General features: G+C 32.1%; 1 protein-coding gene across 2 annotated transcripts in view; it reads left to right on the plus strand.

Moving 5' to 3' along the window:
- The window catches only part of LOC106667995 (thrombospondin type-1 domain-containing protein 7A-like), a 216,265-nt gene that overhangs the window by 40,060 nt on the left and 148,842 nt on the right, over positions 1-27,363 (plus strand). For both annotated transcript variants that reach the window (XM_024225601.1, XM_024225602.1), the window contains exon 2: positions 7,385-7,423. The gene's annotated coding sequence lies outside the window, so the exon portion shown is untranslated. The remainder of the gene's footprint in view (positions 1-7,384; positions 7,424-27,363) is intronic.

Consider the following 27,363-nt stretch of genomic DNA (forward strand, 5'->3'; position numbering starts at 1 on the left):
GCTTGTTTTACATCAAAAGGTCTGACAACGCAGTCCCTAAATTGATGTATTCAATGGAACGGAGTGCACTCTCGGCCTAATGGGCGATACGGTGGCTCGGCTTATTTAAAATTGTGAAAACGGGATTTAGGTATAGTGCAGAACTGGAGGCTGATTTCCTTGCGACGGCTTCACATTTGCATACGACCACGCTGGAGTTTTGATCAATATTACGCATCATTATAACTGTTATTATAAAAATTTCCCTTTCAAACATAACTTGTAGTAATTTTAACTCGTTAAATTTAAAGAAATACGCATGTTTTACTAATAAAAAGTTTTTTCTATGCTATATTCTAAAAGAGTTAGTACTTATTAATAAAAAGGTTTATATTTTGTCTGTCTCTTTCTCTCTCGCTCTCTCTCTCTCTCTCTCTCTCTCTCTCTCTATCTNTATATATATATCTGTCTATCTATCTCTATCTATTTATCTCTATCTATTTACCTATATCTCAAGCTATCTATCATCTCTCTCTTTCTATCTATATATCTGTCTATATATCTACCTCTATCTCTATCTATCTATCTTCTCTCTCTTTCTATCTATCTATCTGTCTATATATCAACTTCTATATATCAATCCATCCATATATGTCCATATCCATTTACGTCTTTCTATTTAATCTGTTAGAAAAGTCCTGTTTTTACCGGTATTTATAATCTCTATTGGTACACTATGTCCTCACTCTCTCACTCCCTCTCTCTTTCACACTCTCACTCCCTCTCTCTTTCACACTTTCTCCCTCTCTCTCACTCACTCTCTCTCTCTCTCTCTCTCTCTCTCTCTCTCTCTCTCTCTCTCTTATTCCTTTATATCTTTCTCCCTCTCCCTCTCTCTCACTCCTATCTCTCTCCTACTCTGAGAATTACGACAGACGTAAGAACACTGAAGATGGTATCACTGGTTATAATATGTTGCGTTCTTTGTGGTGTATTAGGCCCCAAATCTTTGATTTAGGGTGTTTAGTGTTAATAGTTTCGATCAATTTATCTACATATCAATCAGTATAGCTATACTTTAATCAATTGATCTTTTATGTACATTCTCATCACTTTTTCATCTAAACAAAAAATAATATTAATTTATTATGGTAAAATTAGAACACAAATTTAAACAAATTTTTTTAATGTTAACTTTTGTATTTATATAATAAAAAATACAATATAGGATCTTGCTTACGCGATAAACTAAATAAATTTTTTTCATATGTGGTTGCAGCAGCATAAATTTGCCAACTACGGACCTTCTTCATATTTAATGTAAATTGGAAATGGGGCGAATCTGAACACCATAAACTTTATGCCCTTTCGCAGACCGTACCAATGTTACTATCAATCATCGATTTACTTTCGCCAATGGATGGATGGACAGATTTCAATAGCTTCTCTTATTTCCAAAAGGCTATAAAGATATTATTCTCTCGTGGCGGTGTTCGTTCAACAAATCGTGATAAAATTATATCCAACCAATGACCACAATTTGTTATTATCGAGGTCATAGCGTTATTGATTTCTTATGGTCATTTGATCTAACCAAAGTTCCTCATCAATCATATTTCTACCACAAACCGTTTTATAAACTACTGAACAATTTTATTTTTTGTAATTTTCAAAAAAAAAATTTTTGCCCTTAACTCATATCTTTTTATTTGAAAATTCATTTTAAAATTGGAACACGTCCTTGGTTTTATTCTTTCATACCCAACAACCATGATACTGAAAGTAATGTAAACTTCTTAAGGCTATCGTTGAAACAAAGGAATGATTAAACATGAATAAGTTTTGAAAAAAGACAGCTCTTTGATTAAAAACATTAATTACTATGTAAATTGCTTGCTGAGCTGATAATACACGGGTACAAAGGATGTTAAACTTGTAGAATATATCTCTTGGGAAATTAGTGGACAACAATAAACGCTGTTAAAAACAAATTAATGCAATAAATGAAATTTCTAATCTTCTTTTGTTAACAATTGTGAAGTTTAGGTTCATTTTTCTTGAAATAGTTATATCTGTTATTGCTTATCAAATTAGTTAGAAAAGGATATGACAAATTTATGCACATCAGGAAATCGGCATCAGACGCTCGAACCCTAGTTCTTAAAATGCATTTATGAGAATGTGATACAACCCAATCCATTATGTATTTTTACTTTCAATTTGCGTAGTCTAAAGAAAACACTTTTATGAACATTTTAGCCAATTTTGTGAATATATTGCAATAAACGTTATTTCAATGAACTACTATTAACTTGTGAAAGGAAATTTAAAGATATAAGAACCATTTTTACAAAAATAGATGAAATATAACAATAAAGTTATTGATCAATAAGAAAATAATTTAAATTGTAAAAGTAATAGTGCGTGGGTTTGGGTAGAAGGGAAAAATTCAATTTGTTGTAGTCGCCTGAAGGCGAAATACCCCAAAGTCCTCGTCCGGAGAAAAATGCATTGAACCACTTCCTTTATTCCTCCTTCTCTGACTCAGGAGTAGGAATAAGAGCCAACCCTTCTGTTTTTGATGTATTTACGAGCCCAGGCCGGATTTAATTGCTCAACGTAATTATCCACTTAATGGTAATGTCACCCTCGCTTGCGGGAAGGCACCCTTTTTCAGCGTTTTTGCCATTCGTACCTTCATGGCTTTACCCACTAAGGCCTGTTTGACAAATCCGCATAGGAGTTGTTTGAAAAACTCCAAATGGCCAGTATTTATTAAAGATTCCAATAAAACGAGCGTTTTAGGGAAAATAAAGCGCTTTCATAGCTCCTTCAATTCACTTCTTCACGTCCGTTTTTTATTTGTGTATATATAAATTATGTTTTATAAATAATAAAAAATCATGTTTTAAAAATTATCACTTAAAATTATTTTTCAAAGCAACGTTTATATCATCATTGTCTCTCTGATGTCAGTTCTGAAAGACGTCTTGTTTTACATATTTTCAAACAAATATCAATTAAAATAATTTGAAATGCGCAAAAGAAAATTTTTAAACCGTATTATTTCTAATACACATCCTACCCTGAGTACCTTTTTCACTTCAGGCTTGTTCTACAAAACCTCTTAGAAAAACTAAAATACTGACTGTAGTATTCCTTCATTTCAAAACCCTAGAGTACTGTTCTCAGCCTTTCATTTAAATAGCAAGACCACTTCTCGATTATCTTGTTCAGCTTTTATCAATCCAATCCTCTTAAACAAAACATCCTGTATTCAAAATTCTTTTCTCACCATATCGTGCAAAATTGAGAAAAAATTGTCCATAGATGTTAAAAATGCAAAACATCTAACTGTTTTTAAAAAACTTGTTGTTAAGATAGATGGATTTAACAAGGGTTTTTCACTATTACAAGTAATTAAGGTTTTAAGTTGAGATACAAAAGTCCATGGCACGAGCGGGATTCGAACCCACGATCTTCGGCTAGATACGCCGCTGCTCTACCACTTGAGCTATCGTGACCTCGATCCACTCGGACACTAACTTCCATCTCAACCACACCTTTTGAATTTTCCCTCCTTTTTGCCATTTTTCAAAGTTTTTCACTATATTGAATAGATTAATAAACATTTTTCCATTTTGTTTTATCTTATAATTTCTATTAAATCAGACTTGCTTTTATTTATTTTTATATATTTTGTAAATGTTTTAAATTGAAATTGCACCAAACACAGAAATAGCTTTTAGTTAACTTTACGTTTTGTATTTTAAATTCATTATTACTACATAAATTTAATTTTCTTGAAAATGTCATGCTGAGTTTTAAAGGAAAAATCTTGTTGCAACAAATACCCTTAAAATTATATTCGTTGCTCTTAAGGAAGAATTTATCCAAGAATTTCTCCAGTATATAATTTATCTTTGTTTTTCTTACTTTAAAGTCTATTCTAGCTTAATAATTTTCTTTGCTATAGCGAACAAAGAGTGTAGCTTGAAAGCGTTCCTAGATGTGGCTCACCCTTTTGATATGGTTTAGCACCCAAAGATCCTTTGTAATGTAAAACGCTTCATATCCGCTCAATATTACTATATTCTGAAATTCTATTTAACTGACCGCTGCTATAGATTGAGGTGAGACAAAGAACACTCAGATATCAGAAAGCCAGCGTCCCACAAATAAATATTCTCGGACACATCTTGTACTACAATTTTATTTCAGAATTTCACATCAATCCCAACACGAGTTTTACACACATCTTCTATGCGGATGAAATTCAGTCCATTCTTCTAACCCGAATCTTTCCAAGCAACTTCTAACATCCAAGAACATCTCGAGCTTATCAGTCTGGTTAAAAAAGAGAAGAAATGAAAATAAAAAAATTGAATTCAGTATGTATTTACATTAAAAAAAGCAGACTCTTCTCTACGTACGTAGACAGCAAACCAAGGTGGAATCAACACACAGGACTTAAAACTTAACTTAACGGAAGACTTGAAATCCTTCGAAGAGTTTTGTAGTAAAATCCGGTAAAATTGTCTTTGAATACATACAAACATATTTGCGTTCACAGTCAAATTAATAAATGGCTATTTGCTTTAAGCGCCAATAAGGGATTTTTCCTGCTGTCCAAACATTTGATGTGCAAACATAAATGGAATTTGATCTCCTAAATATCGAAACTGTGATACCAATATAACTCCAATTTAAATTATGGAATGTATGATATTTACAGTGGTTTTGTTTATAATTACTCTTTCATTTAATATGTTTTAAACGGTTAGGTTGTGTATTAAAAATAATAATGGGTTAAAAAAATTTTTGTGTGCATATCAAATCATATTAATTGATATTTATTTGAAAATATGTACAATAAAGGCGTCTTTTTGAACTTTAAAGACAAAAATGATTAAAAAAAACGCTTTGAAAAATCATTTTAATTGATAATTTTTTAAACATGATTTTTGATAAAACATAATTTATATATACACAAATAAAAAAATGGGCGTGAAAAAGTGAAGTGAAGGAGCTATGAAAGTGCTTGTTTTATTTGAATCTTTAATAAATACTAGTCATTTAGAGTTTTTCAAAAAACTACTACACGGGTTTGTCAACCGGGCCTTGCTGGCACTGTCACACGACAGACAAGAATGATAAATCTACACAGAAAAACTGTTTGAGCCCTGAAGATGATCTCAATAAAGATCGAAACGTTGGCACGATAAAGAACATGTTTTTTTTAAACATACATCACACCAAACCGCATCTCACGATTTCCAAATAATTATTAATTAACGGTCACTAATTAGCACGCATTGTATGCATATTTGAAGATAATCAGCGAATAATGATTGGTGTTTATATTAAATCAGCACGACATATTTATTTTTCAAAAAACCTGTCATGTCATTATTTCAACACCAATACATTATGCATAAATGAATGTGTAATAATAATTTCAAAAGAAATCATTTACAATATTATAATTACACTTTGACCTTCAATATTGGTTTGCCAAGATCAATAAAATTCATTTTTATCCAGTATATAATTTAATTTTAATAAACTGAATCAAAGTGGAACGGAAGAAATTCCTATAGCCAAATCCGAAGAATGCGATAATTCAGTAGTAAGTTTGTAAAAAGCCATCATAGCCTAGCTACGCTTTCTGGCCAACAAGACTTACCTACCTAATTGTCGAATATGAGCCCTGTTACTCTACTTTGTATAAAGCGGACACGGTTTTTCAATGTATTGTCGTCGTTCGTAGCTGTCTAGTATTGCAATTTTATCATAACATATGATGAAACTGTTAATCTATTCTGCAACCCCATGAACCCTCCAGTCACACCTCTATTCTCTAAGCCAATTGTTCAAGAAATGCCGAATCAATCTCAAAATTAACCATAAAATCCCAAACATCTTTATACTCCATGGCATCCCTCTAACTCCAATCAATTACACCCTCATCCAACGAAAACGATCTCCTCTATCTTGGCGAGTACAAGAGCCTGACAAGGACTCACCGGTGGTAAAGATTACTTAAAATAGTAATAGTCAACTGATCTAAGCTCTCCTTCGACTACAAAATGCTCATATAAGTAATGCAACCGAAATGGGAATTCACAAAACTTTCCTATGTTCTAGAATCCTGCGAATTCTTAGATCCATTGACAATACATCGTCCTATTGCATCGTTGCAACTCCACAATGATCTAACTGTTCCCTTCATGAAAATATTGCATTATATAGCTACAAAATTTTTCATACTAAGTTTCAATCCCACTATAATCCTCATATATAACGACATTCCTCCCGATCTCTTCCCGATAATCCTATCAACGTCTAAAAGGACAGTGGTTTTCAGATAGCGAGAGATTGGCGAAAATTAATCAAAGATTTAGAAGTGTATTTAATATTCACCGTTTAGATATTTAAAAAAAGGTGTATAACTTTTTCATAAAAATTCTATCTGAATACATTATAAGTTTTATTGAGCTTCAGATCATACAAACACTTAGGGTTAGCAAGGGTACAATTCTGCGACCTACAAACATAAAAACACCCCCCCCCCCTTCCAACGGCCGTTTTCACTCTTTCCAGCTCTAATGGACGAGTCTCCCCTTCCCGTTCGCCCGCTCCTGTTAAATAAATCATGGGCAGTGGAACTGTAAGGCGACTAAGTGGTCCTAAATCTGTTGGTCCGATGTGTTTGTGTGACCGCTCATAACGTACAGCCTCATTTCGACTTGCCACCAGGCCGAGACACACACAAAACAGAAACTTTATAAGCCAGTCGTAACAACCCAGGGCACGGTTTATTTATGCCCATCCAGAATGCTCTGCCGAATGCCTCTGTCTTTGTAGTTGCATCTAAACAGGAAATGGATTTAAATGCGAATTATGATTTATATCATAACATTAATACATATTCATAAATTGCGTTAGACTAGTGTCGTAAAATTTTATAGTATAGCGAGCTTACATTTCATAATTTTTTCATATTTTCTGCAGAATTCTACTTTTTTTTATTGCAATTTCAAATTGAAAAAAAAAACAGTTCAACATAAAACCTATTCCATTGATATATTTTGACTGTTACCATTATTTAATAATAAATAAAACTTTCAATTAATTAAGGTTTTTAATTTGAGATAAATAAGTCAGTGTCACGAGCGGGATTCGAACCCACGACATTCGGCTTAATACGCCACTACTCTACCACTTGAGCTATCGTGACTTCGATCCCCTCAGGCACTAACTTCCCATCTCAACCCCAGCTTTTGAATTTTCCCTCCTTTTTGAATTTAACAAATAAAACTTAGAATATTTTTTACAGAATATTCAATTCTTTGCTATTTGGTTAAATATTTCACCATTTAAATTTATTTTTTTATTTTTCCAGGACAGAACAACTTACTTCACTAGCGCAAAGATTCTACAGGTAATTTTTTTTCATTTTTTTGTGTGTACAAATATGTATTTCTATGTGTGTGTGTATATATATGTATATATATATNATATATATCGTTGTTTTATATATATCTGTGCTGCTTCTTGGATATCTAAAAGCTGAGGGCGCATGTTGGTCATTTCCTGACCTATACCTCACGGAAGTTCACCTACCCCGTTATATTATGTGGCTGGGTCGCTAGTATCCCCCTTGAGCCAATGCCAGAGGCTCCAAGGGGTTTTGACAGCAAGGTCGTTTCAGCCCCCAACACATGCAACATATATTCTAGCCTAACACTAACACCTGTATACATATATACATTCTCGCCTATGTGCATTGCACTCATTGTGGTTAGTCAGTGGAGTAATCGATACCTCGATCGATCTACCCGCAATAGTAATTAGCTATTCTAAATTAGCGCCTATGAAAACTTAAATATTCCGCCATTGACGCTAGTCACACACACACACTACTCGTGAGACGATTGTGCCCCTACATTTCACGCTAATAAATACACGCACTCAGACAAAACTCAGGACCACAAAAACATAAAACAGATTTATATCCATTACAAAAACCCACGTCTTCTAAAAAGATGAACAGAGGACCCAGAAAATTATTACTGCGTACGAGAGCCATTCTTAAATCGGCAAGCTTACAAGCTCTCTGTAAGGAGCCAAGTCATGACAAGCTTTTATTATGTGAGAGACATCGATCAACCTTCCTTTACATAAGGGGCATCTGCGCTGTGCGCTAATTATTATCGTTGCATTGTTAATATGAGTGTTAAAAAAATAATATTTTAATAATAGAAACGTTTTATTTATTATTACATTATAATTCAGAGTGATGAACAAAGCTTAATTATGCTCGAACTAATTCTATTAAGACGTATTGTGGCCTAGAAGACCTGGGTGGTTTCCGTCGGCAATTACCAGCAACAGTAAGCAACATTGTCGTGTAATTACGAAGGGTAGGTGTGGTTCTAGTTGTTGTTCAGTTTCATTCTAATACACAACTTTCTGCAAATTTCAATGAAATCCAAAATCTCTACAAAACAGTTAATCGATTTCATTATAAAAAATATATTTCATTGCTGTTACCAAAAACATGTTTTGACCATAAATATATCTGATGTATATAAATACCATTCATATAACTTTATGTATAAAATGTTTTTGTCGTAGTAGAAGAAGAGATGGGAAAGAAAATATACATTATATTGGTTTGTCCAAATGAAATCCCAAGGAGAAGGAAAGTCGGTAGGCTCGTTTCCAATATCCGCCTTTCCCCCTCAGTGCTCTGTGACTTACGGAGTAAATACGGACTTTTGTCTTCATAATTGACCTACCGGCTATATTTTTATTGTTCATTACCAAAAAAAAAAAACCTAAACTCTTTTCAAATGTTGACGATGAGCAATTAAATGATTTAAATGTTAATTTAGTTTATATAAAGTTGTTTCAGACAACTTTGTTAATTATTATAAAGTATTACCTTTTTAAATCTTTAACAGTATTTCAGCTATAGACATTTTTGTGAACCCTAAAGCAGCAAAGGAATGGTTCGGACATGGGATATCATAAATTTAAGAGCTCTTGCCAGTGACCCATAGGAGCCGAGCAAATAAATATTTGAGTAATTTAAATTGTTTTTAATTCAGTTTTCTGCCTTCAGTTTTAATTTATATAAAGCATGTTTTGTGCAGGTATATAAAGTTTTTTTCTTTTAGATAGGACAAGACAATTATAGGCAGGAATAATATGCTACTTCGTTCACAAATTATGTACAATTTCAATACATAAGATAGGCATAATATTATATTAAAACATATTTCTAATAAAGAAACACAGAAAATATTCGTTTTTTCTACACTATATAAAAGATTAATACAAATATTTGGGGAAGAAACTGAATATTTTGAGCCCTGCAAAAAAACGTTTTTTAAAGATCACAAACATAATTATGTTTTTTAAAACAACTATGCTGTTTTTGAAGAAAACTTACACAAAGATATCTATAAATACGTGTACAGGCAAAAATTTGGCTTGCAAAATTAAATATAAACGAGATATGTAAGGATGGATGTTGAGAAAAAACAAATTACTTGAATTATATTTTGACTACTTATTTACGAGGTCAATTTAGGGGTGCTATGACCATCATCCCCTGTCTTTACATTTTAATAATATAAAAAATTATAAAAATGTATGTCTTAGTAAAATTTATCAAATATTTAAACAACTATTTCTGTTATAAAAGGGTTTTTAGTTGATTTCAATATTTTTATCACTGAAAAACCTTATAAATTTTATACATTGTAGATGTCGCCTTAAACAATTTCTCTTTTTTAAAGTTTATCTAATAATTAATTAAGGTTTTTAGTTGAGATGAAAAAAGTTAATGGCACGAGCGAGATTCGAACCCACGATCTTCGGCTAGATACGCCGCTGCTCTACCACTTGAGCTATCGTGACCTCGATCCACTCGGACATCAACTTCCTATCTCAACCCCACCTTATGTTTTCCTTCATTTTTGCCATTTTTCAAATGTCGTGTAATCGGTTTTGATTCGCGACGACAATTGAAATGGCGACGGAGAGCTTTAGTGAAGTGTACTTCATTTTAATTCATTAAATTCACTAATTTCGTGGTCGTCCGCTTGACCAATTAATACATTACAATTAATTAAGGTTTTTAGTTGAGATGAAAAAAATTTAATGGCACGAGCGGGATTCGAACCCTCGATCTTCGGCTAGGTACGCCGCTGCTCTACCACTCGAGGTCACGATAGCTCAAGTGGTACAGCAGCGGCGTATCTAGCCGAAGATCGTGGGTTCGAATCCCGCTCGTGCCATTAAATTTTTTTCATCTCAACTAAAAACCTTAATTAATTGTAATGTATTAATTGGTCAAGCGGACCACGAAATTAGAGAATTTATCTAATAAGCCGAAGGTCGTGAGTACGAATCCAGCTCGTGACACTAACTTTTTCATTTCAAACAAAACCTTACAAAAAAAGAATAATTCATTGAGATTAGACCACTAAACAAAATGGATTTTGTAATAATGTTGACTTCGTGTAATATCAATTTTAAAGTGGAACACTGAACATCAGATTCGACTAATTCGCTTTTCGTTATGAGACTATTTTTATTGCTATTACTAAAAATTTTACTATTTTTATTACTAAAAATTCGTATTTAAGAGTTTGCATAAAATATTTTTAATTAATCTTAGGAATTAGCTTCAGCAAGTAAGTTAATGCGTCCGATTTGTATATGCTAGCGGTTCCGGGTTCGAATCCCCGCACAGCCCATGAAATTGTACAATACAAATGTAAAAATTATTGATTTGAAGGTTCTGATAGAAATCCTCGTCCTTGACAACCGACTAGTTGCAAGACGTTAAGTACTCCGAAAAAACAGGTATTATTTTACATCAAATTTCTTTTAATATGATCCTACTTAAAATTCTTTCGTACATAAAAAGACAAATCGACTGTTTAAACCCTAAAATATATGCATAACAAAGGCAAAAATCTATGGTTAAAAAAACCATTTAAATTGATTTAAAAAATGTTCTCAACTCTATGGAACTTTGATAAGAACAGTCTGACGCCTGTCTACAATTTTTCTACTTACTAATAACCATCTCATTCAATCTTCATCCATCCGTAACATCATGTACCTATCATTAATACCATAAACAAAGGCTCAGCTTCTAACCCTAAGAATAAATTTTAAAAATATGTGCGTTTGAGGCTAAACTATTCCTTCTTTTTTTCATTATTAACTTTTCCAAACTATCCATAAAAATAAAATTATACTATGAAATTTCAATCGGAATCTTTTTAGTTGAGCACGTGCGGATAAAATATTTTTTTAGTATGATCGTAAAATGTATTGAAATAAACTGTGAAAACGCGTTTGTTCATCCAAAGATGACATAAAACGGAATTAAAGTGACTAGTAAAAATTTAATAATAGGGAAATGTTAGAGGAAACAATATTTAAAGCAAAACCTGCCTTAGAACAGTTTCTTGTTTCAAATAAATAACTTTTTTGTTTTTTTAACATATTTCATTTGTCATTACATAACCTTATAAACGTGAACATACGTAGAAATCGGTAAACCAAATGTTTTAGAAAGTGTTTTAAAATGAAAGAGTAATGGCTTTTCCTTTCCAAGAGAAAATCTAATCGGAAGACCATATACAATTTAGGTGAAAACTAACAACAGGCAAATAACTTCGAAAACAATAAAATCGATGTTGTGAGTGCAGTGCTACTTTTACTACCGTACAATCATGATTTTTGACACTTAAATGAGATGTACAGAAATCTATGTTCAAAAATATATCTTATTTTATATATTACCAACTCCACGGTACATTCTTCTCTATTGATAGGTTGAAAAATTCCAAGATCTCCGTGGTTGAAAATTTTTATTCAATTTAATAATTTAAATTTACGTTACGGGCTCCAGGTTCACCATCAGAAATGGACTATGCCAATGATACATATTTATTATTTTTCCACCCCCTTTATTTGTTGAGGGGAATGTCGTCAAAATTGTTTTAAAACTTCAGTCGCTATTCTTCACCCTTCTCCGAATCGGTCCGACCTATTTTAGATAGTGATAATTAGGTTTAATCGGATTTCCCCTGTCCAACAAGGGAGGCCTGACAAAAGCAAAAAAAAAACAAATACGACTTCACACGCTTGTCCAACTGCATTGGCCGTATGCAACGGAAAATTTTGACGACATTCCCCTCAACAAATAAAGGGGATGGAAAAATAATACATATTTATCATTGGCATAGTCCAGTTTCTGATGATAGGCCAGGAGCCCGAAACGACCATGTAATTTACTAAATTGAATAAAAGTTACGGAGATCATGGAATTTTTGAACCTATCAATACAGAAAAATATAATAGTACGTTGGTAAGAAAGCAAAATTATTTCTTCTCTTTAAATGTAAGAGGAGATACATATAGAGATATATATTAAAAATTTAAATATAAAATTTAAAAATATCACTTACATTGGGGGAAGGTATTTATCGTAATAATGGTATAGGAATAAGGAAAAAAGAATGATTATGCATAATACCTTTCTTATTGACACTATATAAGCTAAACTTTCATTATCTTACATGAGAATGAAATTCTTGTTCGTATGTTTTTAATCAGCTGTCTCATTTACAAAGTATATGCACTAGTTATCATAGTTATATTTCTAATATAGTATCGCCAGAAGAGTGATTAATTTCTACTAAGAATAATAAAAATAAAAATCAGACTATGGTATATGTAGTGTTTTAGTTATAAAGTTAAGATCGCCTTTTTTCAATGAATATATATTTTATGTTACAGATTATGTTATACCTTTTAAGTACTAGTAATTATTGTTTAATTGTAGTAACTTATTTTAATATAGCTAAGTAAATAGTCCAAATACAAAAAAAAACCTACAGTAATAAATAAATAAAACTAGTTTTTAAAAGATACTTTCAAAAAGTTGGCATATATTACAAGTAGAATATTTCTCTTGGTCTAAGTTGTTTCTAAAAGTACTATTTGTCTATTTCAATATTGATGCAAAATTCAATATAAAGTACTTAGAGGTGCAGGATGATAAATTTTGGGATAGTATTGATTTTGTTGATGTTACGCTGTCCGATGCTGTGGTTCTATAATTAATTAAATGCTATGGCATAGAAAAAATTCGAGTAATTCGCACCTTAGTGGGTCTTGGTTTGGGACCATGGAAGGGTAGAAAAAGGGTGATGAGTGAGTGAAAACTGGAAGGAGTCGGATAAAAAGCTAGGGTTGCCGAGATGTTGCATTAATAAATCATGCATATTTCACGTGAAAGCTAATGCACCAATTTAGCAACACGGTTTTTTACACGACTTGCCTCCGTAAAAAAGCTTTCCGGTTCCGCGCGTAGGAAGAATAACCGGCCGGGGGCAGCCTCCGCCTTTTTCTGTCGTTCGGCCCCGATAAAAACGATTCTGGCCTACTCGCCCCGAGAAGAGAAAAAAATTGCGGATCACTTAAAGTTTCGTCGCTAGCCGGGGTGCAGGCTTGAAACTCTGCAATTAACATTTTAGCCTCCAGGCGTCATTCCTCTTTCAGTATGTAACTTTTTAATGGCCGTGCGAGTTTACAATTTTGCAATTTGTTGTCCGAATTAATTGTAAAACAAAACTACAGAACATTGACTATTAAAATTGTATAAACTTTGAAAATAATCTGGTTAAAAACTAATACTGACCTACTTTTCATCACTAACATGAAATCAATGAATCAGTGAAATTTAGTTTGGTTTAGTACTTCTTAGTGTTACATAAAAATTGTGAAAAAACATAATTCTAACGTTTGTGTAACAAACTTTTATCCCGATTATTATTTTTCGTCATTTGAAGTCCAAATCATTTTAATTATTGTTTGGGCTAGGGCAGAGTCAAGCGGACTTTGCCCACTTAACCTGTACTTCTTCTGATCCTAAATCCCATCTTCTCAGTTCTCGATTTCGAACAACCATCATTGTTAAAACCTATAAGTGCACACCTCACCCTAGTATTTGAAAACTCTCCCTTTCCTATCCATGAGTTAGCCCCCTCCAATTGTCCGGTACTTCAACATACAGCCAAATAAGTCTTCCTTCTTTTTCTACTTCCCCTGCTTAATGAATGTTATGCAACATAATGTATACCTATTTCTTTAATAAATGTTTATTCATTCCTTCTTTTTCTTGCTTCCTACTTTTGCATTCTATTTATTTATTTGCCAGATCAAACAGTTATGTAATATTCATGACATAAATGTCTCTTACTTTTATATTAAGATATTGTAATAGTAACTGTAATAAAAAATCATGAATATTTTAATCTTTTAGCTAAATTTTAGAATGTATATTATTACTACTAGTCGAATAATTAATGGCTTCTCATCATTAAAACAATAAATTACCACTGTATTAATTCACTCGATAAAGTTTTTTGTCAAGTCTAGACAAATTAGAAAATTCCCTCAAAGTTAGTGTGCACAAAGAGTAATTATTCTAGAAATTAAAATGAAAAGATGGTAAACAGCAATTACTTTTTATATTATTCTAAAAAAAAATTTGATTTTAACGCAAACCCCCAAAAAGACTGAAAGTCTGACTATTCCCAAACTTATAAAATTTTTAGAAGAGGAGAGGAAACGTGTTTTTTCTCAGGATTACCGGCAAGAATTTTGTTGTTTCGATTTACAAAAATTTTTTATTTATAAGCATGTTTCCGGCAGGATTGTCAGACGAGGAAAATCGTAAGACAGTTTCATTTTTACACTTTTAAGAAAGTAGGGGCTTTTTTTGTCTAAAAATGCATTTTTATAAATCTCTTTAAGTTTAACTAGAACTGTTTTTTGCATAGAATGAAACATTTTCCATTAAATGTGCTTCAAATAATTTGAAGGATACAATCAAGTTAAGGGTATGCCTAGACTCGCTAACACCTACGTTGTTTAAATATTCTGTTTTAATGTATATTTTGTGTCAAAAATTTCCTCCTCGACTAAAGCATATCCCTGCTGAAATATTAAGAGGGTAACGTGTTGATGGCGTAAAATGAGGAGCAGCGGGTAAAATTTATTTGATCCGATAAAAATCTTTCTCGAGAAAAGTTCTACATTTTTTTAACTTTAAGTACAGTTTTCATAAACATCGCAAATATTTAATTCACTAGTTTTCGTGGTCCGCTTGACCAATTAATATCTTTCAATTAATTAAGGTTTTTAGTTGAAATAAAAAAGTCAGTATCACTAGCGGGATTCGAACCCACGATCTTCGGCTTGATACGCCGCTGCTCTACCACTTGAGCTATCGTGACTTCGATCCACTCGGACACTAACTTCCCATCTCAACCTCACCTTTTGAATTTTCCCTCCTTTTTGCCATTTTTCAAATGTCGTGTAATCTATTTGCTTCTCGGCGGCAAATGAAATGGCCACGGAGAGCTTTAGTGATGGTATACTTCATTTTAACTTATTAAATTTACTAGTTTTCGTGAATTTTTTTTTAATCACTTGACCAATTAATATCTTTCAATTAGTTAAGGTTTTTAGTTGAGATAAAAAAAACTTAATTAATTGCAAATATAGTAGTGATCCTTTTTTCAGTTTGTAAAACAATAACAGGCAACGATTTGCTTAAAAGGCATCAATGGGCGGAGAAATGTACTTAAGTAACCACAACTTTGAGGTTTTTAGATAAAAATTAAGGACTCATTAGTTTTAAAAACACTCTAGGTACACTACAGGTACCGTAGTACATTAAGCAAAAAATGATTGGCCGTAATAGAGCAAAAAGATTTTGAAAAACGGTTCAAAAAATTTCAACGTTTTGGCTTCTCTTTCAACAACTAATTGTTGTTGAAAATAACTTGAATTTGCTAAAATGTTGCTGTTTGATACGTAAACCGAAATTGGTCTTGTGTAGTGTATAGACATGAAAAAGAAATAATACGTATCAAAATTAAAATTCATCGTGTAGAAGTAAAGTTTAAAAAAAATATAAAGGGGAAAAACAGCCGTTCGCCTCTTATACTGCAAAAGTTTCAAAGCCGGGCGAGCAAATCATTCCTTACGCACTACATTTATGTCGAGCCGGTTTAGCATAACCAAATCGCCGTTAATTGGATGGAGCAATATTACGCCTGTATATCGACATGTTGACAATGTAAAACAAATAACTAAATATTAGTTAACAACGAGATAAATAATAATTACAATCTTATCGACAAAAACTGTCTGGGGCTTTCATTACAATGAAAAAATCATAATAAAATTAAGTTTTTTATTCAGGGGTGAATCTGTAATGTCAGAAAAACAAAAGTAAGATATTAGAGAGAATAGAGTTGATTCAATACCACCTCGAGTAATATCGAGTCCTGATGTAGAGGGAGTGAATATGACCATTCATATATGTTTGTGCTGATGTATACATTTTATTGTATGTTTTATCTATCCTATAGTTGACAATCTGAGTTAAAATGAGAGACATGCAACGGATATCGACTTAGTTATCTTGCAAAATCAGTGAGTCTGTAATAGATTTAAACGTTCAAATGGCTGCAGCCTGAAAAATACGCATGGAAGACCAATAAAGGAGTAAAACACGCAAAGGGCCAGTGTAGAGCTCAGCTTTATCGGCGCTTAAACTTCATTTATTATAATTATGATTATCATCATTTCTCTTATTTTATTATTATTATTAGTTTGAGTCTCTGTAAAGAAATGATTTAAAAATAAATAAAAAACATCACTTATTCATGTATAAGCATGAACTTATACAGGCACATGAGCATACAAGATGGGTTTGACTTTTTCCTGTACTATATTTTTTATTAATATAAAATAATCTTAGAAAGCAAATTTTTATTTTATGTGGTTTTTTTCATGAACCAAAACGTTTTGCTCAAACTCTTTTTGTCAACTGAAACCGCGGAGGAGAACTAAACTATTTCTAATGGCAAGATACTCATAAATGTTCATTTCTGAAAAGGTTTTTGACGTGAATTCAACGGTGCAAACGGCTTTTAATTTAGAGCAACCCTTCTTAATTTGGTCTTATTTCGAACGCTGTTTTCAGTTAAACGAAATCTTCTTCAAACAACTCCAATTTATTTATTTATCATTTTAATTTGTAGTTAATTACTTTCTTATGTTACCGAAAAAAATGTGCGTCTCTTAATTTTAAAGAATAGGCACAAAATACGAGTAAAGATACGGAGTTTTCGGTGGCTCCTTCCTCCAAAATTAACAGGGATTTGAAAAACGTAAAAATATCAACAAATAATTCGAAGTATTATTTTTATTCAAAACTGTAAATTGGATTGTTCTAAATCGAAAAACGTAAAAACTAAACTTTAGTCAACTAATCATTCAATATTTTGATATGCTTTTGGGATTATTCAAAAGCCTCAAATATTAATTTATGTAAGTTTGCATTTGTTGGACCAAAATTTGTACCAGGCTGAAACTTTAATGAGCTACTTCTTGCTAATCGATGCACACTTGAATTCAGCAAACTTTCAAACAATGTACATTGAAAAAGTAAAATTAGATTAGTTAGATTATGCAACAATAGGTATAGAAAAAGTTCTTAACCGTATTCCGTTACCCTGGAGAGATACACAAATAAATATTTCTTGGGAATTTTACCAAAAAAGGCAGTAGAAATTAAACTAACCCTGTATTTTTAGCTATAATTTGTCATATTGCCACAATATGTATTGTAACTTTAACATTTTGCTTTTTCGAGCAATCTAGCTCGTTTCATATACCAAACAATGGCTATTCTTACAGCATATAAACATTAAATGAACATATAATGTTCAATAGAATTTGATATACCACGACTTATTCATTAACAGAGGTGAAAATTTGCTATTTGCTTCTATTTGTTCTGTGTAATTCAATGCTCCGATATCAAAGAAATTCAATTCTAACAGTCTAGACTGATTTCGACAGTAATCAAGTTTTTAAAACTTAAAATATGTTAACTTTAGCATAAACACTATGCTACAAAGACTTGTTTACAATATAGTACGTCTCCATTGGGTAGGTGTGATTAATTGAAGAAATTTACAACTTTTGATAAATGAGGAGAATCGCTAGTTGTAAAAGTCTTCAATCTTTCCTAGTAATTAATGCTAAAAGAAGGTGAAAAGTCGTTAGTAGTTTTATTTTTTCCTTCTCTATGGCGCTTTTTGTTTTCACGGACTCTCTTTAAACTCCTTCTAATTATTTCAACCGTGTTTGGGTCTCAGATCACGTCTGGTGTTTTTCCACCACCAGGGATCAATCGAAATTCACCTTTCTTCAAGCTTACTCTTTCTAACTTGACTTTTCGTATTATTTTTGTGCATTATTTTTTTTCAACGTTTTGGCTACTTTTTGGTACAAATGCTGCATTTATTATTTTTATTATAACATTGGATATCGTTGTAAGGCAGAACAAATATTTAGAAAGAAATCACTATATTTTCTAAGGAAGAAATGCTATCTTTAATTAAACGAGTTACAAACGAGAAAGATAATTTTGCTGAAATTACATTTTAAATTAAGAGGGTTAGTTTGCAGATAGCTTGTCGGTGATCTTGCTAGAGCTAATAAAGGGCGAATCCTCTCTCAACTTACTGATGGCGGTTTAGATTTCCACTGCAGAGAATTATCATATTTCAGATCGGTATCGCGCTTCACCTGGGCAGCGAGAACTGTGCTGCTCAATCCCCATCTGTTCTTTGCCTCGTTCACCTTTATTTCACATTTACGAATTAAATTCTTATAAGGTTTTATCTAATTTCAATTATGACCCAAATCCTCACTTTATACTGTAAATTCCACTTACGTTTAGAGAAAAACGTTTTGAAATTTTTCTAATGAATGCATTGTTTCAAATATAAGTTTGTATCACGTGATTTTTTAGGAATAAAACCACAAATCTTGTCATTAAGGGTTCTTATAATTATTTTACAAAATTTCGAATCCTGCTCGTAGCACCAACATTTTCATTTCAACCAAAACCTTACATAGAAAGATTAATTAATTTAAATAAGTAATTTGGTCAATGGACCAGTAAATATAATGGATTTAATAGTAAAACGAAGTATAACTTCACTAACAGCTACCCACGGCCACTTCAAATGTCGCCTAGAATCGAATCCTGATTACACATTTGAAAAATGGCAAAAAGGAGGGAAAATTCGAAAGATTGTAGGTTGACAAGTCGTATTGGTGTCCGAGTGGATCGAGGTCAGAATAGCTCATGAGGGAGAGCAGCGGTATTGAGCCGAAGGTTGTGGGTTCGAATCCCGCCCGTGACACTAAACTCATAAAAAGACTATTACTAAAGTTGATGTAATTAAACATTGTAGATGTACCCTTAAAAAATTTCTCTTTTGTAATAAGCCGAAGGTCGAGGGGTTTGAATCCCGCTCGTGGCACTAACTTTTCATTTCAACCAAAAACTTGCATAAAAAGATTAACCAATGGAAAAAAGTAATTTGGCCAATAGGCCACTAAATATAATGGATTTTACAAAATATAGCTCCTAAGCAAAACTAAAAGTAAATTGAGAACTTAACGTAATGTAATGAAATGTGTAAAACACACTTCTAACACGATTTTATCGTTTTATAATTTAATATCGTAGGACAATCCAATTTTCCGTACCAGGAAAACCCCATACCAGCGAACCGTGGCAACCAAATTAATTCCTTTGATATTTCATTTAAAGGTTCTTACTGTACTAAATACCTTTTCGTAAAGAGAAAAGCCAAGAGAAAATGGGGAGATATGTTTCTTGTCATTAATTAACATTACTGTAAGGCAAATTGGTCGTCATTGATCATGTTGCACTGTCTTCCCTTGGTCTATCAGACGCGTTTCGTCATGTCGCCATCTTCAGTGATTGTGTGATTCTGTGAAGTCAAATCATTAAGGTCGTGAAGGGCACAACAAAAATGACTTTTACGTCAAAATATAGCAACAAACAGGATAAGAGAAAAAAAAAATGAAAGAACAAATAAGAATGCTTGGCACAATAATGAAAAATCAACTTACACGCCTTATATCAAAGAAAATCATCACTAATGCTCAACAATATAGGCAAGCATGATTCTACAACACAACATAAAAAAAATTACTCTGGAAAAAATGAAAATATAAAAACACAACTCGTTTAATACTAAAAAAACTCATAAACAAACGAATTACAACAGTTCGCATATAACATTAATTACCGACCAGCGATGGTTAACAATTGATGTTTGGGATCAGTTATGTGGTCGAAAATGAAGTATTCGTATTTTTTTGCCAAGCTTTCTGTTTTTTATTGAGCCTTATTCAGGGAGGTACAGAAGGGTAAATATAATTATTTTAATGGCATAGGCTCACCGTAAAACAATGTTTGAAATAAACTTACGGAAACGTAGTTAAAAAACGTAAATAAAAGCGGCACGTTCAGGTACTTCGGTCAGTTTTGTTCTTATATTTTTACTTTACACTATATTGAGTTTTTTACTGGCTAACAAATAAATAAATAATCTAACTAATAACTATTATTTACAGTAAGTAATAACCATGACTAGATTCAATTTTGTGAAGGAGGTAACCTTCCTGTAGAATCGGTTAACTCGATCATTCCTCGTTCTAATCTAGTTACGGTATACGGAAGACGTTTGAAATAATATCTTTTGTTTATTTTTTTATTCTTTGGGTATTTAGTAAGCGATAAATAAATGTATACATATAACCATGTGTTGGGGGTCTATACAAAAAAAATAGTTCAATCTCAATATCACAGAATTCGCTGTAAATAATACTTAAATTATTGAGTTTAAATTACATGTAAATTCACTAGTTTCGTGGTCCGCTTGACCAATAAATATCTTACAATTAATTAAGAAAAAAAATTGAAAAATGGCAAAAAGGAGGGAAAATTCAAAAGGTGGGGTTGAGATGGGAAGTTAGTGTCCGAGTGGATTTAGGTCACAATAGCTCAAGTGGTAGAGCAGCGGCGTATCTGGCCGAAGATCGTGGATTCGAATCCCGCTCGTGACACTGACTTTTTTATCTCAACTAAAAACCTTAATTAATTACTTGTAAAGTTTAAATGACATGTTAGTGATATGTGTATAATATCTTTCAACAGTTCACATACATTGTTTACACTATTTAAAATATCATACCAATGCCATTATATTTCGTGATAAATTGACCAAATAACTTCTTTCAATTAATTAATCTTTATGTAAGGTATTGGTTGTAATGAGAAAGTTAGTGTCACGTGCGGGATTCGAACCCACGACCTTCGGCTAAATACGCCGTTGCTCTCCCACTTGAGCTATCGTGACTTCAATCCACTTAGACATCAACTTCCCATCTCAACCTACCCTTCGAATTTTCCCTCCTTTTTGCCATTTTTCAAATGTCGTGTAATCAGGATTCGATTCTCTGCGACAAAAAAAAATAGCCATGGAGAGCTTTAGTGAAGATATATTTCGTTTTACTTACTACATACATTATTTTTCGTGATCCGATTGACCAAATAACTTATTTCAATCAATAAATCTTTATGTAAGGTATTGGTTGAAATGAAAGGAGTGGAGGAAATGGACCGATGTTACGTTAGCTCAAGTGGTAGAGCAACGGCGTATTTAGCCGAAGGTCGTGTGTTCGAACCCGCTCGTGACACTAACTTTTTCATTTCAACCAATATCTTACATAAAGATTAATTAATTGAAAGCAGTTATTTGGGCAATCGGACCTCGAAATATAATGGATACCAACCAATATCATAAAGATTAATTAATATCATACCATTATTAACAAAATATCGACTCACACAAAGTCCGACGGAATAATAAAAAATACCTTAAATTTAATTTACCAAAGGTAACGACAAAGATTACGCCTACTCTCGCACCACACACTTTGCGTACTTACATAAAAGAGACTTGTCGATATGTCGCCTAATATTGCGGGGAATGCACTACAGGAAAAACCTCACTGTTTTGTTCATTACAGCTGAATAACAAAAAAATAGTTAACCTAAAAATTAAAAACTAACATTATGTCCGTTTTTTGACTTTTGAGCCCACTGGGGAATGGGTAAATCTAACAAATAACTTCATTAAAACTTACGAACTAGTCAAGTGAGTTACTAAAGCTCGGCTAACTGACTTAAGGGGTTCAAAGGGTCTACTTACTTTGACTAGTCCGTCTATGTTCAGTGGCTAGTTTGTTGCAGAAGAGTTTTATAAGGCCGCGCACTTCTTAAGATTATATACACACTTTAATAGTCAATGATTTTATATCACATTTTTATGCTTGATATATTTAGCATTATTACCAAAAAAATAAATATCGTAGTTTTTATAAATTTAGATAGTTGAATAATCTTTCAATCGATAATATTAACAATCTAAGCAAGGAAGGGCGTGTTGCTAAATGTTCGATGCCTGCGCTTGACTGGGGTAGGTGTAAAAGGAGGAAAAGTGGATCGTCAAGTCACTTGACGTGCTGTACGGTCGTAAGGCGAAACCGGATGCGTATCAGAGCCGATGCGGATTCCAAATGATGGCGGGATGCTGATTGCACCAGGCAGGCACAGCATACGCCCTCCGCTTTATTTCAATTCACGTAGCTCTTAATCACGGCCGCTACGTGATGTAAATCTTAACTGGTTTCTCTGTGTAAATTTTCAATGGTGGTTTATTATCCTCTTATATTGTACATTGAACTGTTTGTTTTATAATGTATACATATTAAGAAATTGAATCCTTTTGAAAAAGCCTGAAAATAACCTTATAAAAAGTCGAATACTGATACAACTTTATTGAGAATCAACGAATGATATCGAAAAAAAATAGATATATTTTTCTTCTTCTTCTTAAACATGCAACAGTATAATGTTAAAGTAAGGCAGAATTTAAAATTATACAAACTTAACATGCAATTTTTTTCTACTTTACTTTATTAAATACGCTGATATACATAAATAATGTAATCTATAGTTAAAATTCTTATCATATGATAATTTTAGTTTGACATAATTCTGTTGGTTTTTGGCAGTAATTATTCTTATTTCTTTTCATTAATTTAATTTGGTGGTGAAAATACTTTATGATCCAGGTTGCTGGTTATTTTTGTGAACTGAAACACCATATTCAATAAATGGATATTAAATGTTTTATCATCACATCCTTCTAAACAAAAAAACTAATTGTATAAGTAACTATATTAGACCCATGTTCGTATTAAATGATTTTATTATCACAATTTTTTTAAAAATAAATTACAAATTATTCTATAAAAATAATTTCTCAAAGAAACTAATAAATTTAGCTATAGAAAACGAAAAAACTTCTATAATAACCATAATAAATGCACAATAACAAATAGTATATTTGTATATTCACTGCTTTTTTAACAGACAAATATTTGAAGTATTAAAAAAAGAAAATGTTTGCATAGAGAGTGCTAGTGAAAAGAGGAGAAAAGGTGTTTTTTGACTGTTTTTTTAGGGAGTTTTAGCGAAAGACGTGTAAGACGAACGACGCATACTGTATAACTTGTTAATAAAGTGTTTATTTGGCAAGTAGTGCGTACCAATTAGTTACTCCCCCACANGGATAATTTAAGTTTTCCTTTTTCCTAGTTTATATTGTAAATATAACAGTTTTTCATTCATCCCTAGTTAAATAATAAAATAAGTTCAGTTTTTCCGACAATAAAAAAGAAAATAATTGAAATAGAACAAAATAGTTTATTTGTTATACAGTACTTGTTGTAAGATTTATGTTGAAAAAAGAAACAATACTTTTGTTGAAAACTGAACGAAACAAAATGAAAAAAAGTTTAAAAATCAACAACAAAATTACTGGATTAGAACAACACATTTTCGAGACAAAACGCCAATTTGATTTTCAAAATGTAAAAATTCTCACAAAAGGAAAAGCAAACAAAAGGTAAACTCATTAAAAATTATATACATAAACTTAACTGAAAACAATGTCAATATAAAAACGGAATCACAAAATGTGAACAAGTAATATAAAAATATTGAGAATAATTATTTTTAAAAACCTCAATATTATTAAGCAAAATTGATTTGATTAAGTTGTGCATTTATAATAATTGTATATTTATTATTTTTACATATTTTATACATATTTTATATTTGTTGTTTATTGCTTTGTGTTTTGTAATATTCTTGAGGATTTATTGTTCAATTTTATCTTATTTTAATGCCTGTATTTATTCGTTGTATTTTATATATCTAACAGTAAAATTTATTCTTGGTTGTGACTATTTACTAAGTTAAATTTTTAATTCACCAGACATTTGTAAAATTCAAGTCAAATTGATATCAAATAATAAGTAACAAGGCCCCCTTTTTTATGTAACCTTACAAACCAGTGAGTCTATTAAGCTAAAATAACAGGTATATACATACAGATTGATTTATAATTGTTTTAATAAAAATAATTCTGAAGTTTTATAGCTGTCCAGGGACGTGGCCCGAAATGCATATTATATTAACAACACTATATGGCATGAAAAATAATTGGTCTTTTAGTTGAAAAAAAATAACCAATAACCTGGGTTTTAAAATAATTATCCTTATATTTCCTCCATTCATTTTTATTGTAAATGTGCTGAGAAGGAGTCTCTGAAATGTTTCAAAATGATTTTTTAATTTATGAACTCCACCATCTTAAAAAAATATCCGATAGTCAGTTTAAAACGAATGACTGATGACTCATAAATTTTTATCGTGTAAAACCCAATGATAGAGAAGATTCGTGCTAAATAATGATGGCATTGCATGCATAATTTATGCAGTGTTGGAGGGTTTACCTTAGTCCTTTGGGACATAACAACTCGAAACCCCATCATTCTCCTATTTTCACCTGCAATTTCGTAATAAAAGGAGGTTTCCTTTCCTATTTACAGCGATTAACCCTTTTCGAATCTATAAACAGATTTTGCTCTCAGGACGGAGCATTGTTTTCACCTCAAGTAATACTACTTTTTATTTATTTTTTTTAAAGAAGGCAGTTAAATAAATCCGTAAATAAGTAGAACAGCATGTATATGTTATACAAATTTGTCCCTGTACAACAATTATAAAAGTCAGTTGCATCAAGACATCCAGGTTGTGCATACTTTTTCCTCTCTATTGTAATTCAGTTACAGTTTAACAGTTATATATATATATGTNTATATATATTCATATTCGAAGGTTCACTATTTCCAGGAAAAAGTGTGTCGCCTTGTCGCCTGATTTATTTCCTTTTTTTCCCCAACCTAATTATCTTTCCGTCTGTTATAACGGAACCAGTGACAATTTCTGCGATAATGGTTTGTACGATATTACGACGTACACACCACGAGAGAAAAATAATAATGTTTAAATATCATTTGAACTTGATATGTTACAATCTTAGGATTGTATTTGCCGTCCTTATGTCCTTAAAAAAATAAACGAAAAGAAAAGAAATTTAAATTTGAATCTTACTATTGGAGTAAAAATAACAACAGTTTCTTCCAAAGTCTTTATCAGCATGAAGATGAACGAAATAAAACGAAAAAAGTCACGAAAAATCTTTTTCTTGTGCTTGCTAATTTTTTCTCCGTTTAAGGTAAAATAGACTAAATAAAAATATTGTTCTAGCTTTATAATTATTCAATTTTGATTGATATATAAATTACCAATTCAATATGTGTTTTATTAAGATTTACTTTCATTCGAAACTTTCGAATAACACATGTTTTCCGAGATAGAAAAGTTTTTGAAATTGTTTGAGTCTGACAACAAACGAGCTGAACTACCTGCTAGGACCCCTTAACATCTAATGATAGAGTTGCTTCGGAAGATCTACAGAGACATAATCATTTATATAAAACGTGTGCCGACAAAGGAAAATGGAAAGAAAAAAAGATTAATTAAAGCAAGTGCGAAGAATCTCCACTCACAGCAATGTTCCTATTCTCAAAACTCACTGTATAGGTCACCTTAGGGTCTATTTGGTCTCACGACTAAAATAACATGACAGAAACTGAACAGATGCAATGGTGTACTCTAAAAGTTATGAGACGACAATCCATATTTAAGATGAAAAACTGACAATATACAAAACGGAATTTTAAATTTCATTGGTCCATTGTAAATGCTCAAAATGATATGTTTCAAAACCTATATTCACAACGTTTTTAAAACCCGGTTTATGGACAAATTAATTCATCAAAAGTGATCAAGTTCCACGGTAAACTACACCATCACCCCAATATTCTAGCTCAAGCATTATCCAACAGGTCCCATCCTAAAAGTTCTATGTGGCATGAAGTTCAAGTATTGAAATGAAGCGCAACGGGAGAATATTACTGTTCATCTAAATACGACCATGTTGACACATTTCCATGTGTCTTCATGGACATGTATTTAGCAATTGCAGATTATAAAGAAAGATTGATTTTTTAAATTTACGGGTAAATAGAAAACAAAATTTTAACACAACACCACTTTAATTGATAATTTTAAAATTATATAACTAAACCTGTCCATTCGGATAATTCTGAAAGTTAGAATAATTGTTTTTTGAGCTATTGGAGTAGTTGTTATCATTCGGATGATTCTGATAGTTGGTAGGAGTTGAAAAAGGTTGCCCGTTTGAATAATTTTGTTGCGTAGGCGTGTCCATGTTTTGTGAATTCTGAAAGTTTTGATAGTTCTGATAATTCTGATAGTACCAGTTGCTGTACTGCTCGGAATTCATGGGTGTCATGCAGTTGTTGAAAGGCATGACGCTGAAATCGTTGCATTGTGGGTGCATGCCGTTGTTGTAGTTATACTGAACACTGTTGAAGTATTGGAGATTCATGTATGGGTTCGTATCAGGTAGCTCGACTTTCTTCCCGAGTCGAATGGCTTCCAAACACTTCAAAAATGCGGCAATTATTTTTTCCTGAATGTAAACGTTGATTTTTATTTTATTCGCATTGAACCGATAATAATAAGTGGCGTATCTCATATCGAGCCCTTTGATGACTGTCACGTGGTAAAATTCCTTCGCCAAGGTCAATATGATTTTATTTAAAACCATTAACTCGCTTACGTAATTCTTTGAAGAGAAATTTTCCCCCGGAACGGGTAAAGTTGAAATTAAAAGGTTCGTATGTGCCGTTCGAGCCATCAAAGTGTAAAACGAGTTGCCCAATTGGACCCTCGCTCGGATACTGGTTATCAAATTGTTACTTCCGGCAATGACCAAAACGACATCTTTTTTCGTGTAGTTAGCGCAACATCTTTCAAAGCCCCGAATCGCGTTTTCCAACGTGGCCCCGGGTTTTATCACCGTCTTTACGACTAAA

This window comes from Cimex lectularius, unplaced genomic scaffold (assembly GCF_000648675.2).
Source record: "Cimex lectularius strain Harlan isolate CLEC.00 unplaced genomic scaffold, Clec_2.1 scaffold108, whole genome shotgun sequence".
Lineage (NCBI taxonomy): Eukaryota > Metazoa > Arthropoda > Insecta > Hemiptera > Cimicidae > Cimex > Cimex lectularius.